General features: G+C 36.8%; 1 protein-coding gene across 1 annotated transcript in view; it reads left to right on the top strand.

Moving 5' to 3' along the window:
• Positions 1 to 19,015, top strand: part of ENOX1 (ecto-NOX disulfide-thiol exchanger 1) — a 562,092-nt gene that overhangs the window by 252,583 nt on the left and 290,494 nt on the right. The window lies entirely within an intron of this gene.

Below are 19,015 nucleotides of genomic sequence, written 5' to 3'. Positions count from 1 at the left end.
GAAGAAAAAGAGCTGAAATCCAAAATTACCTCTTTGTCTCTAGAGGTGAATATGAAAATTGCTCTACTTAACGCAAAGAATAAAAGCTAATTATTACTGCTCCTCTCCCTGCCTGCTGAGAGAAATAGATGCACATACAAATGTGTACATAAATGTGTCTGTATGTAAACAAGCATTGCATTAATATATGCATGTCATGGTTGATGTATTCTAGGAAAACAATTATTTATATAAGAAATTAATGCAAACTGTAGTGTTGAGATCTTTTTTTTCCTTGAAAACTATTGTTTTGCAAACTGTGTGATCAACAGCTAAGGGAGAACTTGGAGTTGAACTTGTTGAAGTTTACTTTGAAGGAGTGCTAGTGATTTTTCTCCTTTTTTAGTAATTGATTTTAAATGTATTCATTACTTTTGTGTTATTTTTTCTCATTATAATAAGTCTCATAAAGGAAATGTAAATCACAGTTGGAGATGTGGTCATCTTGACCTGTCATTTAAAAGCTCCCCCAAATTTTCTGGGGGAGTAGATGGATAGTTGCTTGTGTTTAGTTATAGACAGTCATTGGATTGCAAGGTGAGGTTTGTGTTAAGAATAATGGAATAATACTTATAGTGTTTACTGTTACTTGAGGTTGTATCTTTAGAGTTACCCTGTCCAGTGTTGATTAAAACAATAAAAAATCAGAGAAGGGCAAAGATGAATCTTAGAAAAATAGGAATAGTCCCAACCTGTGTCCATCTCTCTAGTCTTATTTCTTGCCACTTCTCTCCTTATTCTCTACACACCAGCCCTTCCTTCTTTGAGGGTTTGTTGTTTTTTTTTTAATGCTTCACACCTTCCATTGTATTGTTCCCTCTGGCCCTTAAGTCCCTTCGTTTTTTCCTGACCTAATGCTACTTATGAATTCTTTTTTCTTTTTTTAATTTTATTTATTTATTTATTTATTTTTGGCTGTGTTGGGTCTTTGTTGCTGTGCACGGGCTTTCTCTAGTTGCGGTGAGTGGGGCTACTCTTCACTGTGGTGCGCGGGCTTCTCATTGCAGCAGCTTCTCTTGTTGTGGAGCACAGGCTATAGGTGCGTGGGCTTCAGTAGTTGTGGCACATGGTGACGCATGCACTCAATAGTTGTGGCTTGCGGGCTCTAGAGCACAGGCTCAGTGGCTGTGGTGCACGGGCTTAGTTGCTCCGCAGCATGTGGGATCTTCCTGGACCAGGGCTGGAACCCGTGTCCCCTGCATTGGCAGGCGGATTCATAACCACTGCGCCACCTGGGAAGTCCCATGACCTAGTACTACTTATTCTTAAGGCCTCAGAATAAATGCTATTTCTTTAGGAATCCTTTATGACCTTTCTCTGTATGTCCTACCTAGCATGCTCTTCTTTCTTTATCCTAGGACTTAGCACAAATTGTAATTATTATTCCTTTCACTGTGGGTCTTCCCAGCTATAGTGTAAATTCCATAATGGCAGGAACTCTGTCTTATTCATCGTTGCATCTCTGGCAACCAGCAAAATGCTTGACACATCTTAGATACTTGACTAATATTGTTAGAGAAAATGGACCGTTGGGTGGATGACTAGATGGATGGATGGATGAGTGGATAGATGAATAGAAGAATGCAGTGCTCACAAAAAGGGTAGATTCTGACCTCATGAGTCAGGATCTTACTAATAGCAGTTTGAGCCAGGAAATTTGTATTTCTTAGATTCGTAGGTGCTTGGGTTGATTGATTGATTGGACCACCATGCAGAAATGCAAGTGAGAGGCAGCGAGGAAACTATGAACATCAAAATATGAAAGCCGATAACATCACAGTATTTCCTTGGCCAAAACTGGGAGGGGAAGCACATTAGTTTTGAAAGCTCTCTAAAAACTTAACATTTAACTTTTTCTTGTAAATGGTTTTCCTTATTATATAGTATGTTAGACATCTCTAGAACAGTGCTGGCAAGTCTTTCAGTCAATTTATATGATCATTGGCAAAGTCTTTCAAAATATTTCGGTAAACTTTCGAGCTGCATGCCATTCAGCTCTTTGCATGACATTTCCATGTCAGTATGTTGCTTTTTCTGTTGCATTTTGTTCACTCATCACTTGCGTGCTTCTTGCCAGCTTTTGTTCTCAGGATGGAATAGGTTTGAATTTGGGAGTGCAAATGTGCAAAATGGTACAAGTGCCTCAAAGAGTGTAATTGCAAGTGTATAATACCATCAGAAGGAAAGCAAATTAGAATTAGCTTTCTTGGCTATTTCATTCTGGAAGGATTTTTGTGTAACTGTTTGCAGTGGTTTAAATCTGAATAGCCATCTTTGGACCTCCTAGTAATAGAAAAGTTCAATCTGATCTTATAAAAATATAAATAAATAAATAATCTCTCTCTTATTCACTCACTCACACACACACACACACACAGATAGACACACAGACACACACACTTCTGAGCTTTACACTAGGATATTGGCATGGGCACCCTTGGGAGGGAAATTTCTGGGGATCTCTTAGAATGAACCAGCAAGATTATTATACTTTGAAGCAGTAGCTGCTGGTGACAGCTTTTTTCCCCTACAAGGGGATGAAATGATGCAGACTAGTGGTCTGACATTTCCCAAAGCACTATAAATGAATAAATAAGAATCAGTGAAATGGCATCTTGCTTTATGCTTTATTTTGGAAATTTTAGAATTTATTTGGCAAACTACTTTTTTTTCCCCCCAGGAGAACCCCTTGACCTAATTTTAGTACATTCTAACTGAAAGGTCTTGCTCACAGCACAGACTGTGGTTCAGAAGTGGTGTGTTGTTTTGTTTGGGATTTTTCCTTTTAGGTCACTGGAAAAATTCAGGTCAATCTGATATGTTTGTGTTGAAGTAAACTGACATCTGGATATTTCAATACTAATGGAGCGAAGTGTCAATATAAATATAACTGCACAAACTCCATCCTGTGTGCAATAATCATAAACTAAGCTCTTCTGAATGAAATTGCTGTCAAAAAATGTGTCAGCTTACCAACACTGAGAACATTCCTAAAGTAAATCTCAATAAAAATTAAAATAGTTTTGTGTTTGGAGAAGCTTGTCACATCCACATCATTTGAAAAGGGCTCCATGAAAGAGAAGACGCATTCGGCAGCATGCTTAGACAACCATGCACAGGGTAGACAGAGACCCTGAAGCTGCCTCCGTGATTAAATGCCTCAGCTAATGCCCATGTCTCATCCAAAACATATAAGTTACGAAGCTGTAGTTCCATTGCGCTCTTCAAGGAGCTAAATATGTAGAGAAATAGGGCATCAGGCTGAATATTCAGAATTCAAGAATATAAACTCTATCCTTAAACTTGTCTGGCACTGGTAAAAAATTAAAAAAAAAAATCACAGTATAGACATGACTGAATTTCCTTAAATTTTTTCTGCTTCCCTGTAGTATTGGGATGGCCAAAAAGTTCGTTCGGATTTTCGTACGCTGTCATGGAAAAAGCTGAAGAAGCTTTTTGGCCAACCCAATAAGAATAGTAGCATCAGTACTACCAACACTTCATGCATTTTGTGTGCTATGCCCTTTTTCAGTGAGTTGCGTATAGAATTTAATTCTCACAACAGAGAGTTAGGCGCTGTTATCTCCCAATTGACAGATGAGCCAACAAAGTATAAAGAGGTGAAACAACTTGCTCAAGGTCATCCAGCCAGTAAGTCAGTCGCAGAGGTGGAATTTGAACCCAGGCAGCCTGGTTCCAGAGTTGATACTCCAAACAACTGCATGGTTCTGTCTTTCACCTCTGTAGGTGCATCTGTTTACATGGCCGGGTGTTAGAATTCAAAGTGCAGGGAACGGCTTTGTCAGGAGCCCCTTCGGAGCTCTCCCCAGCCCCAGGGGATTCAATCATGCAGAAGAGCAACAGCCCTCACTGGCATCTTAGAGCGTCTGAGAATTCCCAGAGCACTTTCACCTCAACTTGCTCCTTTGCTCTGTAAATACAATAAAGTTAGAAGGTTGTTACTCATGTACAAAGTTTACAACATACCTATTATATGTGAGACTCTCTTCCAGAAGATGGGATTCAGTAGTGAGACCTGGAACTCGCTCTCACAGAGCTTATCTACTTAAAAGGAGTGCGTAGTAATTATAATGTTAGGAACAACCTTTGCTTCATGTGAATGCTTCAGAAAGGCAGTGCAGGCAGGTGGGACAGCGGCACCTTGTTCTTTGCTGATTCTAGAAGGCTTGTGAAATTCACACGCCATGATCTCAAGGCTCTTTAAGCTCTGATTTCATTCATAGGAAGGGGATTTTATAACAGTTATAGATTATTTACTTTTTTGGTTGCTATTCCATTGCAAAAACATTTTGGTGACTTCCCTCTTCTAGATGTGTGTGTGTATGTGTCCGTATACACACACACACACACACACACACACACACACACACACACACAGATCAACTCTTCCCATAAAGACTTCCAAACACACACACACAACACACACACACACACACACACACAGATCAGCTCTTCCCATAAAGACTTCCAAAAGAGATCTGAAGTTGCTACTCGTCAACCTTTCCGAGCCCTAATTTTTGCTAAAAAGGAATATACATGTAGTAGGCTTCTCCAACTCTGAGAACATATGTCTGGAAACTTAGCAGCAGCTGGAAAATTCTCATTCAGAAAGGGGGGAAAAAGCCTGCAGATTTTTTTTTCTTTAGGAAAAGCAAGCCAGCATTCATTTTTAAAGCTCCTACAAGATGGGAAGTATTTAAAGTCTGCTGTTGAATTTCAGATGTTTGCCTCTATCAAATGACATTGGAAAAACTCTTTATTTGAAATGTTTAAACATGGAGCAAAGGAAATTTGAAGATGAATGAGAATACCATCCACAGACTCTACAATTTTTCTTATTTTGACATTTGTCTCCTTTTAAGGTTTTCCACTTTATTTTTACTTTCTCCAAATCCATATCACAGAGTAGTTTATTATATCCAGAAAATTCAAATTCATGCCACATCAGGTACATCCCAAATTTCAAGTGACATAAATTCTGTAGTGTCCTACTATGCCTAAAGTCTTTTGAGCTTTATCATGTTTGATAGTGGAGGTATCGTCACCTAGAAATGAAAGTTGGGGATGTAGTTCACAGACCCTGATTCTGATGGACAGTTTGTCATCTCACTAATTGGAAATCACAGAGGGAATAAATGATGGACTCAGGGTATTTCAGGATGGCTTCAGTTTAAGGAGTCTTTCATAGGTGTATTAGAGACCAAGGCGCCCCTTTTTTTCTGATATGTGTCGGGTACCATCATGGAGAGTCATGAAAGATAGGCATTTACCCACCTCATATGTTTTTCGTAAATATTTTAACCAGTTTTTAATTTCATCAACACCTAATGTCCCTAAAGTAGGCCTTTTTTGTCACGTGTTCTAAAATATTTGTGTAGTATGGCCTGCCATAGGATAGGAGTTATAAGACATTTCTATTTGAGACTTTAAAATGTACTGTTTTAATTTCTAAAATACCAACAAGACCTTATTTAAATGCTAAGGGCTACACTATGAAGCATAGTCTAGTGGGATGATTTCCAGATAGACTTTTTAAAATGTTAATAAATATTTAACATTGAAAATGTTTAATGTTTCAAAAATATTTATTTTTATCAATAAAATACACACACACACACCCCTTTAAAAATTGAAAAATATAATAGGCTTATAATGAAAACCTATAGCCCTGGACCTCACCCCCAGCACAGAGAAAAGCTTGTAATTCTTTTGCATGTTTCTGTGTTTATACTTTTGCTGTTACAGCTCTAAATATATTTGTAACAGTGGCTGTATCAAGTGTGTATTTGTGTATGTGTATAATCACCATTTGTTGATTTGTCAAATTTAGATATTGATATATTCACTTACTATTATGATAGATAAGGATCTAGCTTATTTGTACTACTACTGTTAATATATTTATCCCTGTATTTCTATCTTATTAACTATAGGCAGTGTCTGATTTCTTACTTTATAAGATGAGATTATTACCCTTTCTGTAATTTCTCCCTTTAATGTTTTTTAGTTTCTCACTTGTGCTTTTAATTTTACACTATTAAGGTTGATATCATTTATATTCTATTTTTAATCATATTAAGACTTTAGTGTTTTGTCAATAGATTGACTCTAAAGGTTAAAAATCTCAACAAAAAGTTATTATGAGTATGTAAGCATTATTATTCACTGCTGATTGAAGTAGTATACTGGGATTACATTGTCTTATTTTTTTGTAGCCTTTTGTTTTTCCTAGAGTTTCTAATTGTTTTTATTTTTCCTTCCATTATCTATCTTTACGGCATCCTTAAGTACTTTCGGCTTCTTTGCAGTACCCCCTTTTCCTAGGTACTTCCGGCTGTCCCCAAGCTGGAGCAACTGTTACCTAAGCATCATGTCTTGCATTAATCTTCCTTGGATCCACGTCTTCATCTTTCTCACTTTAATCTCATGCAGTGCTAAAGCATACCTACCTCAGGGATCTTCCTTAAAAGAGTATGTAAGAGGTAAATATTCTGAATTTCTGCTTGTCTGAAAATGATTGTCTTGGCTAGATGGAGTATTATAGGTTAATAATAATTTTCCTTAGGCACTTGGAAGACATTGCCCTATTTTTTTTTAGCATCTAGTAATGCTAATAAGAAATCTGATTCTTGCCTCTTTGTAAGTTACTTTTTTTGCACCCTCAATTTTTAGAAACTGATTTTTAGGATCTCTTACTAAAACATTTCTGATTGTGGTTCTTTTCTTGATGGGCCCTTTTGGTGGGCTTCTTGATGGGCCCTTTCTTTTTTTTTTTTTTTTTTTTTTATAAATTTATTTGTTTATTATTGGCTGTGTTGATTCTTCATTGCTGCACAACGGTGAGTGGGGGCTCCTCGTTGTGGTGGCTTCTCCCATTGCAGAGCATGGGCTCTAGACATGTGGGCTTCAGTAGTTGTGGCACACGGGCTCAGTAGTTGTTGCTCACAGGCCTTAGAGTGCAGAGTGCAGGCTCAATAGTTGTGGAGCATGGGCTCAGTTGCTCCGAGGCATATGGTGTCTTCCTGGGGGAGGGATTGAACCCATGTCCTCTGCATTAGCAGGCAGACTCCCAACCACTGTGCCACCTAGGAAGTCCCGGCCCTTTCATTTTGAAGACTTGTGACCTTTAGTTGTGGGAATTTCTTTTCAATTATTTCTTTGGTTATTCCCTTTCCTCTGTTTTTCTTCTTTAGAATTCTTTTTAGATTTCATAGTAGTTGGGCCTTCTGGTTGGCTTCTATACATTTTTTTTTTTCTCTTGGGCTCTTTATTTCTCTCTCAGTTTTTTTGCCTAACTTTTGGGGAGACTTATTCAAAACCATTTTCTTATATTGATTTTTTTTTAAAATTTTAACTAGTATACTTCAACTTTTCTAATACCCCTTCTTATTCTGAGTGTTCCTTTTTACAACAGAATCCTGTTCTTATTTTTTAGTATTTTTAAAGTTCTGTTCCTCAAATTATTGAAGTTTTCCCAAGGATCATTTTTGTTTGGTTGGTTTTTGCTTACTGTAGACATATTTCTTTATCTTTCCAACTTTCTACAGATGTCTGTCAGTAGTTGTTGTCCGCGTATATTTAAGAATGAAAATTTGACTGGAAATTCTGTACCATCAGAGATTATATCCCATTTTCCTGCTTTTTCTAGGGTGTTTGTTGGAAATTTGGTTGTTTCCCTGCAGGATTCTCCAAGTTTCTGTACTGCCTTGATCATCTTCCCTTCTTACATGCATTCAGGTTATAACTTTATCAGCTTTCTGCTCACCTCCATCATCTAGAATTTTGCTGGAATGTTTCATTCATTCCGATTTTCTTTGGTTTTGTAGATTTGTGACTGCTTGGCTTCTTGATTTTAATATTAATGGGGACGAGGGAAAGCATGGGATAAACTGATGTGATCAGTTTGCCATCTTGAGCTGGAAATATGTAGAAGCAGTATAGATCTCTTATTTTTTTTTACAGTTGATTGAGAAGTTAAAATGCGAAATAATTGGTACTGACTCACTAAAGGATAGCTATAAGTTTCTTTTGTTTCCTAAGAGAATATTATTTCTGTGACTTTCAAAGAGGGAGTGGTTATAGAATTGACCTTTATTATTTCCTCCTCTTATGGTACCCTGTGTCTTCTGGGAAATAGTTGTTATAGCTATTACTAATAGCCATAATGTTAGTAATAAATTACGTTTCCAATAAATTGCTGTTGTTTACCCCATTTCATAAAATTTGTATATGTGTAATTATAAATACAAACTACTCTAGACTAGTTTCAGAAAAAGTAGTATAAGTTCAATTTTTTTTTTTTTTTTTTTTGGGCACACAGGCTTAGTTGCTCCGCGGCATGTGGGATCTTCCTAGAGCAGGGATCGAACCCGTGACCTCTGCATTGGCAGGCGGATTCTTAACCACTGTGCCACCTAGGAAGCCCCTTCAATTATTAATATAAACACAAGGAGCTCAGACTTCCAGTGAATCTAAACATAAATGTGTGGAATGACATAATGGACTTTTTAAAATTAAAAAAGCCTTTCCTTTTGAAATAATTTTAAATTTACCAAAGAGTTACAAAAACAATACAAAGTGTCCCCTCTGTACACTTCAACCAGCTTCCCCTAAAGGTACCTAACTATAGTACATCTATCAAAACTAATAAATTAACATTGGCAAAGTACAGTTAACTATACTCCATAGTTTATCCAGACTTTACTAGATTTTCAAATCTGTCCATTTTCTGTTCTGTGATCCAATCTAGGTTTCCATAGGGTTCCTATCCCCTTAGTTTCCTCCAATCCATGGCAGTTTCAGTTTTTCCTTGTCTTTCATGACCTTGACAGTTTTGAAGAGTACTAGTCAGATATTTTGTAGAATATTCCTCAGTTTTTTTTCTCATGTTTTGTTATGGTTAAATGAAGATTTTGGATTTTAGGGTAGAATACCACAGAGGTGAAGTACGCTTCTCATCATGTAATAGGTATATGATATTAACAGGATGTTTACTGGTAATGTGAACCTTGATCACTTGATTAAGGTGGTATCTACTAGGTTTCTTTACAGTTACCATTTTCTCTTTCCATATTATATCCATTTCAAGCAAATCACTAAGTCTAGCACACAGTCAAGGGGAGAGAATTGTTACCTCTCCCGGATAGGAGAGTATCAAAGCATTTTGGATATATGGTAAAACTACCACAGTGATTAATAAGTATTTTAGGGGGACTACCTTGAGGTTATTTAACTGTTCCTCCTTAAAGCTTTGCCAGCTAATTTTAGTATTCATCACTAGATCTTACCTGTAGCAGTTCCTACTGGGTGTTCTAATTATTTTCTGTTTCATTTATTCCCTCTACATTTTCTACCTAGAATTCTGTAAGGATTCTCTTCTCTCCTATTTATTTACTTATTCAGTCATTTATTTATATGATTATGAACTCATGCTATTTATTTTTTTCTTTGGGTTATATGGTCTGATACTATAATTATTTGTTTTTTTTTCTCAAATTGTTCCAGTTTGGGCCATTGGAAGCTCTATCTGGTGGGCTCCTATGCCTTTTGACATGCCCAATATTAGTTTCTTATTACTATCATTATTTTTAATACTCCATGCTTCCTGGCACTATATAAAGTGCTGCAAACTCATCCACAGTAGATGCTTAAACTAACCCACAGAGTGGACAAATCAATAATGTCATAAATATTTATTTAATGTTAAATGAATATGCTAGTTGCTATGGGGAACAATGAAGTTTAAGGTATAATTTCTGCCCTCAAGAATTCTATAATCTATTTTCAGAGGTAAAATAAACTAATGAATGATAATGGAAAATACAATGCAGGACAAGATTAAATTAGTAAGGACTGGAGAAGCTCACAGAAGAAGGAAAAAAATAACATTAATCTGAATATATCAAGAAAGGAAACCCAGAGAGATGGTTCTAGTTTAATCAAGTGAAGTGGAAAGGAAAAAAATAAGTATAGGAATTGTTATTATAGGTTGTGAGTGTAGTAAGAGACAAAATCATCCTAGATGAATTTGACAAAATTTCTTGTTTAGTAAGACAAAGATCAACTAAAACTGAAACAAGAAGAAACAAAAAATAATAATAGCTCTATATTTGTTAAATTAATTGAATTTAGCACTCCCACAACAACCAAAAAAAAAAAAAACCCTCCAGATCCAGATGGTATTACTAGTGAATTCCTTCAAATATTTGAGAAACAATATTAATCTTAAGTAAATACAGACAGTAGAGTAGAACACTTCCTAAGTCATTTTTGAGGTCTGTATTACTTTAATACCAAGTTCTGATAAGGACACTATTAAAAATATACACATTGATATCTGTCATGACCACGAACACAAAAATATTTAACCCATAATTAGGAATAGAATGCAGTGATATATGAAAAGAATGGTAGTTGCAGGATACAAAATTAATAATGCAGAAATCTGTTACTTTTCTGTATACCAATGATGAAGTATTAGAAAGTAAAAAGTCAACCCTGTTTAAATTTGTACCAAAAAGAATAAAATACCTAGAAATAAACTTAACCAAGGAGGTAAAAGACCTATACTGTATACACTGTAAAAATATGATGAAGGAAATTGAAGATGCTACAAAGAAATGGAAAACATATTCCATCCTCTTGGATTGGAAGAATTAATATTGTTAAAATGGCCATACTACCCAAAGCAATCTACAGATTTACTGCAATACCTATCAAATTACCCATGACAATTTTCACAGAACTACAACAAATAATTCTAAAATATATGTAGAACCACAAAAGACCCTGAATTGCCAAAGCAATCTTGAGATAAAAAAAAAGAACAAAACTGGAGGTAACACCCTCCCAGACTTCAGACTATACTACAGAGCTACAGCAATCAGAAAAGCATGACACTGGCACAAAAACAGACACATAGATCAATGAAACAGAATAGAGAGCCCAGAAATAAACCCATGCACCTATGGACAATTAACCTACAATGAAGGAGGCAAGAATATACAATGGAGAAAAGACAGTCTCTTCAATAAGTGGTGCTGAGAAAGCTGGACAGCTACATGTGAAAGAATGAGATATTTCCTCATACCCTATACAAAAATAAACTCTAAATGGATTAAAGACTAAATGTATTAAAAACCTAAATATAAGACCTGAAACCGTAAGTCTCCTAGAAGAGAGCATAGGCAGAACACTCTTTGACATAAATTGTAGCAATATGCTTTTGAATCTGTCTCCTAAGGCAAAAGAAATAAAAGCAAAAATAAATGAATGGCACCTAATTAAACTTAGAAGTTTTTTCACAGCAAAGGAAACCATCAACAAAACAAAAAGACAACCTATGGAATGGGAGAAAATATTTGCAAATGATTTGACAGGAGGCTAATATCCAAAACATATAAATAGCACAGATAACTCAATATCTAAAAAAACCAGCCTTTTTGAAAATTGAGCAGAAGACCTGAATAGACATTTTTCCAGAGAAGGCATACAGTTGGCTAATAGGCACATGACACGATGCTCAGCATCACTAGTTATTAGAGAAATGCAAGTCAAAACAACGAGATGTTACCTCACACCTGTCAGACTAGCTATCATCAAAAAGTCTACAAATAACAAATGTTGGTGAGGATGTGGAGAAAAGGGAATCCTCATACACTGCTGGTGGGAATGTAAATTGGTGCAGCCACTATGAAAAACAGTATGGAGCTTCCTTTAAAAAACTGAGAATAGAGCTACCATATTGATCCAACTGTTCCACTCCTGAGTATATATCTGAAAATTATGAAAACTACAATTTGAAAAGATGCGTGTGCCACAGTGTTCATAGCAGTACTATCTACAATAGCCAAGACATGGACGCAGCCCAAGTGCCCATCAGCAGACAGCTGGATTAAGGGGTGTGTGTGTGTGTGTGTGCACGCACGCGTGTGTGTGTATAATGGAATATTATTCAGCCATAAAAAAGAATGAAATTTTGCCATTTGCAGCAATGTGGATGGCCCTAGATAATATTATACTTAGTGAAATAAGTCAGACAGAGAAAGACAAATACCATATGATATCACTTATGAATGGAATTCAAAAAATTAAACTGACAAATGTGTATAGCAGAACAGAAACAGATTCACAGATACAGAAAACAAATTAGTGGTTACCATGGGGGAGAGGGAATGAGGGAGGGACAAGATAGAGGTATGGGATTAAGAGATACAAACCACTGTGTATAAAATAGATAAGCATCACAGATGTACAACACAGGGAATTATAGCTATCATCTTGTAATAACTTTTAATATAGTATAATTTGTAAAAATAGTGAATCGCTATGCTGTGCACCTGCAACTAATATAATATTGTAAATCAACTATACTTGAATAAGAAAAGTTGAAGCAATAGCTTTCCTCCTAACTCAGGAAGAAGGCATACATGTCTGCTCTCACTAATTCTATTTAACATTGAACTCGAGGTACTAGCCAATGAAATAGGATTAGCTACTAAAAGAAGTTTTAGAGTTAACAGATTGGAAAGGAAGAAGTAATTAAACTGTCTGTGTTTGCAAATGGCATGATTGCATATCTAGAAGATTCTAAGGAATCTACAGAGATCTATTTGAACTTAGCAAAAATCTGTTGAATTCATCAAGGCCTCAGGATACAAGGTCAATATAAAATATCAATTCTATCTCTATACACGAAGAAACAATTGAAAAAATGTAGGAGAATGTCTTAGATGCAAGCTATTTCTTAGAATACCAAAAGCACTAACCCTTTAGAGAAAAAAATTAATAAATTGAACTTTACCAAAATGAAGAGCTCCTGTTCATGAACAGACATTGTTAATACAGAAATTACAGACTGGGAAAATAATTCACAATACATATATATGACAAAAGAATGGCATCCAGAATATATAAAGAACCTTTCCAATATATAAAGAAGACAGAAGACACCCCTCCCCCAGTGGGCAAATTGCTTGAACAGAACCTTCACAAAAGAAGATATCAGAATGTCCAATAAATATTTGAAGATGTAATAATGACATCATTGGTCACGAGGGAAATGCAGGTTTAAGTACCACTTCACAGGAGATTGGCTGCAAATAAAAGCAGTGATGACACTGCGTATTGGTAAGCGCTTGGCAATATGGGAACTCTCATGCAGTGCTGGTGGGGGTGTAAAATAGTACAGCCATTTTTGGAAAACTGATGGTTCCTTAGAACTTAAACATGTACCCACCCTATGCCCCAGCAATCTCACACCTAGTTATTTACTTGAGAGAACTAAAAGCATATCTTTACAACAAGGCTTATATCAGAATGTTTGTAATAACTTTATTTATAATGGCTGAAAACTGGATCATCCCAAATGTCTGTCAACAGGAGGATGGACACTAAGTTATGCTGTTTTCATACAATGGAATTATACTCGTTTACACAACTATTATTTATACAATAATGCTCATAAATTAACTAAATAGCTTTAACGAGAATAAATCATAATCCCTGTGTTGTGCAAAGGAAGCCAGACAAGAAGGAACATGTAATGTATGATTCTGTATATAGGAAGTTCAAGTATAGGCAAAGCCACCAATGGTGATAGAAACCAGAACTCCCCTTTTGGAAGGGCTTGACTGGAAAGGAACTTTCTGGAGTGATGAAAGTGCTCTTTGACTAGTGTGTTGGTTACATTTGACAAAGCTCACTGAAATGTACGCTTAAAATCTGTGGATTTTACTCTATGTCAATAACATCCCAGTTGAAAAAAAATTGAAGACATAGTCTTTGATATTCTGTACTGATCTTTGGGGAAAGATTTATCAAACCTTGAGTTTGCAATATTCGTAATCATAGGAAGGAGTGTGACTTTTCTAAATCTTAAAGCAGCATTGATTATCACTTTCCACTTCCCTGGGCATACAGACACACACCACCTTCCCCCCTTGAATTTCCACATTCTGTCAGTGTACTTGTAAATTTCACCAAACCCAGGCTTAAAATATGCTTATAATCTTTGACTGTTTCTTCTCTTTTATTATGAATTCCAACTAATTGATGGAATTTCCTCTATTCTCTGCTTTTTTCTTCCATCTAGGCCTTCCTTTATAGTTTCATGACTCTCTCTTTAATTCATTCTGTTAGCAATAGTTCTCTCCTTTTTTTCCCTTATTCTGAGTACTAAGGCCACATTTATCTTCAAAAACACACAGTCAAAACCCATCTGATACAGAAACTCTTCCAGTAGCTCTAAGCTGGTCAACAAAATTCCCAGTTTGTTATTCTGGAATTCACACTCTAGTCTGATTCTCCAGCTCCATGAAATCTCCACTTCTGTCTCCCAGTGTGTGTCAGTGTGCCTCATCTCTACTTCTTTGCTGCCTAGTAAGGTGATATATGTGTCATCTTAAAATTTTCACATTGGTTTGTACCTCTTTTGAAGGTACCTGTACTTGTGGACAGTAAGAATGTTAGTTGGGGAACTATTCCATTGTTTTTCGTTTTGTTTAGTATTTGTTTTTGTTTTTGTTTATTTTTTGGTTATAGGAAGACACTGCTGCTAAAACTTTATCACTTACTTGTTTATTTAACAAATGTGTATTGGGCACCTGCCATATACCAGGCACACTATTGGGAGCTGTAGGTTTGGTTGCAAGCGCGGTGGACATGGTGCCTGCCCTGACAGTGCTTGAAGGCCCTAATTAGAGGGGATTTTTAAAAGTAATTATAATTCAGTATGGTTAGTGCTGTGGAGGGGAGGTGTCTCATGTTAGTTACGTATTGTTGCTTCAGAAATTACCCTGAAACTTAGCAGATTCTGCAGAGAAACAACCAACAGGGTGTTTGTGTGTGTAGTGTGTGTATATATATACACACTACACACATAAATATATATATAAACACACACACACAAATATATAGAGATATACAGATATATATCTCTTTTTAAGATTTTTTTTTTATGTGGACCATTTTTAAAGTCTTTATTGAATCTGTTACAATTTTGCTTCTGTTTTATGTTTTTTGGTCGCAAAGCATGTGGGATCTTAGCTCCCTGACCAGGGATCGAACTCTCACCTCCTGCACTGGAAGGCAAAGTCCTATCCATTGGACCACCAGGGAAGGTCCCAGATACATATCTTTACCTATCTATTTACAGAGAGCTTTATTTCAAGGAATTAGCTCATGTGATTATGGAGGCTGGGAAGTCCCAAAATCTGCAGGGCAGACTGGAGGTCCAGGGAAGAGTTATGTTTCAGCTCAAGTCCAAAGGCAGTCTGCAGGCATAATACCTCTTTCTTGGGAGACCTCAGCTTGTTTTCTTTTAAGGCCCTCATCTAATTGGTTGAGACCCGCCAGTATTATACAAGATAACCTGGTTCACTCAGTGTCTGCTGATTTAAATGTTAATTTCATCTAAAAATACTTTCAGAGCAACATCCAAACTGGTGTGTGACCAAATATCTGGGTACCATGGCCTAGCCAAATTGACACATAATATTAACCATGACAGTCAGGAGTCTGGCCATGGCTTGTGGCAGGGGGTGGGGGTCCTCCAGCTCATGGTCTCTCACAGGGCCTCAATCAGGGTGTCGGCCAGACTCACAGTTGTCCCAACTGGGTCAGGATCTGCAATTCCCACTGCTCAACTGGAGCAGGATCCATTTCCAAGTTCACTCAGTGATCGTTGGCAGGGTTCAGTTCCCGACAAGTGGATGGATGGAGGGCCTCCATCCCTTGCCAAATGGGCCTCTCCACAGAGCACTTCACAACATGGCAGCTGGTGTCATTAGGTCAGAGGGCAAGAGAGAGGTCACTTCCCATCCCTTTTGCCATACTCTGGTCATCAGAAGACACGAGGTCTAGCTCACACTCAAGGTGGGAAAGGAGAGGGGGTTACACAAGGGTATGAATACTAGGACAGTCAATCAAGGGTATCAATGGAAGATCCTTTCTAGTTTGAAATGTTTTAACTCTATGGCGAGAAACTAGAGAAGGGATGGAATCTTATTGTGGCCTAGGAATAATTAAAAGGTGAGGCTTCCATGTGCTATACTAGGTGGGTTCATACACCTAGAGGAGGAGGAGACACAGCAATAGTTCTTAACAAATGACGTGCATCTGGATCACCTGCGGAGCATTTAAAACAATGCATATGGTGAGGACTTTACTTTGGTGATTCCAGTTCATTGACCTGGGTAATTATGTTGCATCTCTAGTTGAGATTCACTATAAAATATTGAGCAGACTGTTTTTAATTGATCCAAGGGTTTGTGTGAGAAATAGTCTGTTTTAATGGTAGAGAGGATGGTGGAAACAGTTATTCCTAATGAGGATGTAGACCTGATCCTTAAGAAAATAGGGAGCCACTGTAAGTTCTTGAGTAGTAGATGAATATAATTACATTTTAAAAAATATTTATGCATTCATTCTTTCATTTTTATTCACATATTTATTTATCACCACCGTAGACCAGTCAAAGAAGATGCCAGATATTTTGACTGTTTGTAGGATGAGCTACAAGAAGGAACACCAGCAAAAAGCATATGATAGCACATGAAATGTGATGTCATAAGTTGGATAAATGGGAAGAGAAGTGGATAGAATTTCATAGTTCAGTGGGAGGGGTGAAGAAGGGCTAGAAGGGAATGATGACACCACATCTTTTGCAAGTTCACTGTCTTTAAGCAGACCTCCCAGGGCTGGGAAGCAGAGAGGGTGTGGGAAAATTCAAGTCATCCTGTGCTTTTAGCTCTGCTCTTCAGTACAATATCTTATGGGTCTGACAAGGACATAGTAGCATGGCTCAGTAAGCCCTTGAAAAAGGGATTTATTCAGAGGCACTATGTTTTAAATCCATAAATGATGAGATTCCTGCCAAGCTTCTTTTGAATTAAAGTCCAGAATATGGGGGAAATAGAAGTGCTCATTAATGCGATAAGACAGCATTTCTACACGAATGATACAAAATCAAATACAGTCTTTGTTTTCATTGCTTCTAGAGAATCAAAGCCAGAATCCTTTTGTGGCTCTGTGTTTATAACAATATAGTGCATCTTTTTATCATACTTTCCAGAATAAAAGGGTGTATAGTGTCTCTGCACAGTGACAGGCATGTTTCCTTGAACAATACTCTGTAAAGGTCAGGGTAGAGATTTGTGTCACAAGCCCTGTGACTTAAAATTGAGGCTGAGTTTTAAAATGGTGTGTCCAGAGGTTGCCAAGGTCCATTAAAAGCCCTGGTGTCGTTTCGGATTACAATTTGAATAGAACAGGACCCAGTGGGATATTGTATCCTTCTTGGTAGCAATACATAGATTTTCTTCTTTGTATTGTCCCCTGGCTGTATTGTTATGGTAGATATCTACTTTCACACCAAATCCTGGAAAATAATGTCTAATTTCATGGACTTTTTTTTTTCCCTAAAGTAGCTCATTTTCTAGCTTTTCAATTATCATTAGAGGATTTCTGTGAAAGCATAATTATTTGTGTGTGTTTAGTTGTGGTTGGTCTTGAACACTACCTTGCTCACTGAAGACTTCTTGATTCCCCTCATCCCCAAGAAAGAGAATCTGCAGCCCTTTCAAAGTTTCGGAGCACTTTTTCCCTCACTGACATCATCCTGCTCTGTTATGTAACGGCACTACTACCCCTTCCTGGCAATTGATGAGTTCTTACTATGTACCTCTTGTTGTGCCAAGCACTTTATATAGATTATCTTAATGATCACAGAGACCTATGTGGGAAGTATATCATTTCTGCATTTTGAAGATGAGGAAGCCAAGGTTAAAGAGTTTAAAAACCTTGCCCAAGATCATACAGCTCGTAAGTGATGAAGCAAGAACACCCCCAGGCAGTCTGGTCCAGATCCCATTCTTTCAAACACGTATTAGTGCCACCTTCTTATAATTTTTGATGTCCAAGTTGCATCCTCTTCCAAGGCACTAAGATGCTTGAGGGAAAGACTATCTTGCTTTGTTTAGTATTCCTGGAATTTTCTGATATATTGACTGACTCAGAAGTATGCACTGTGATATTTGTCTTTCTCTGTCTGGCTTAGGGAAAGATAACTATCATATGATATCTCTTATGTGGAATCTAAAAAAAGGATACAAATGAACTTGTTTACAAAACAGAAATAGACTCACAGACATGGAAAACAAATTTATGGTTACCAAAGAGGAAAAGGGAGAGGGGTAAATTAGGAGTTCGGGATTAAAATATATACACTACTACATATAAAATAGATAACCAACAAGGACCTACTGTGTAGCACAGGGAACTATACTCAGTGTCTTGTAATAACCAATAATGGAAGAGAATCTAAAAAAAAGAATATATATATTTATATACATATGTATGTATAATTGAATCATGTCGCTGTACATCTGAAACGAACACAACATTGTAAATCAACTGTATTTCAATAAAAATTAAAAAAATAAAAGTAGTATGCAATAAATAGTGGTTGAGTGAATGTTTGGAAATTGCCATCAAGATTTTATGGGAAATGGGATCTACACATTTAGGCATACCACCTGAAACTTTGTTTTTAAGTGGTGTGAGGAAATCAGAATGCTAGTATGTGAGATTTTAAGAAGAGTTTCTATTTATTTTGTATTCCCATCAGTTAGGTTAGATTCTATGGTGCAGATACTTTCATTCCCTGTTCTTTGTCAAGCTCTTCTTCCTTCTTTTATGCAAAGATAAACTGACTCTGTTTGGCTCTGTTCTCTTTTCTTTTTTTCCCCATGTAATAATCCTAGGCTCCCGTTCTGCAGAGCCCTGAAAACGCTATCAATCATTCTTCCTTGTTTCTTTATTCATGCCTTAAGCTTTTGTTGCCTAAAATAAAATAAAAAATTTAAAAAGTTACATGTGACCTTCCCATTTCATCCTTCTCTAGCCTTTCCGAGGAGCTTCCCCAATGCAGTGTGGATATGAGCTAGAAGTTCCAAGG

This window comes from Hippopotamus amphibius, chromosome 14, assembly GCF_030028045.1.
Source record: "Hippopotamus amphibius kiboko isolate mHipAmp2 chromosome 14, mHipAmp2.hap2, whole genome shotgun sequence".
In the NCBI taxonomy this organism is placed as follows: domain Eukaryota; kingdom Metazoa; phylum Chordata; class Mammalia; order Artiodactyla; family Hippopotamidae; genus Hippopotamus; species Hippopotamus amphibius.
The sequence above is the reverse complement of the archived record's forward strand: the minus strand, read 5'-3'. Positions and strand labels throughout refer to the sequence as shown.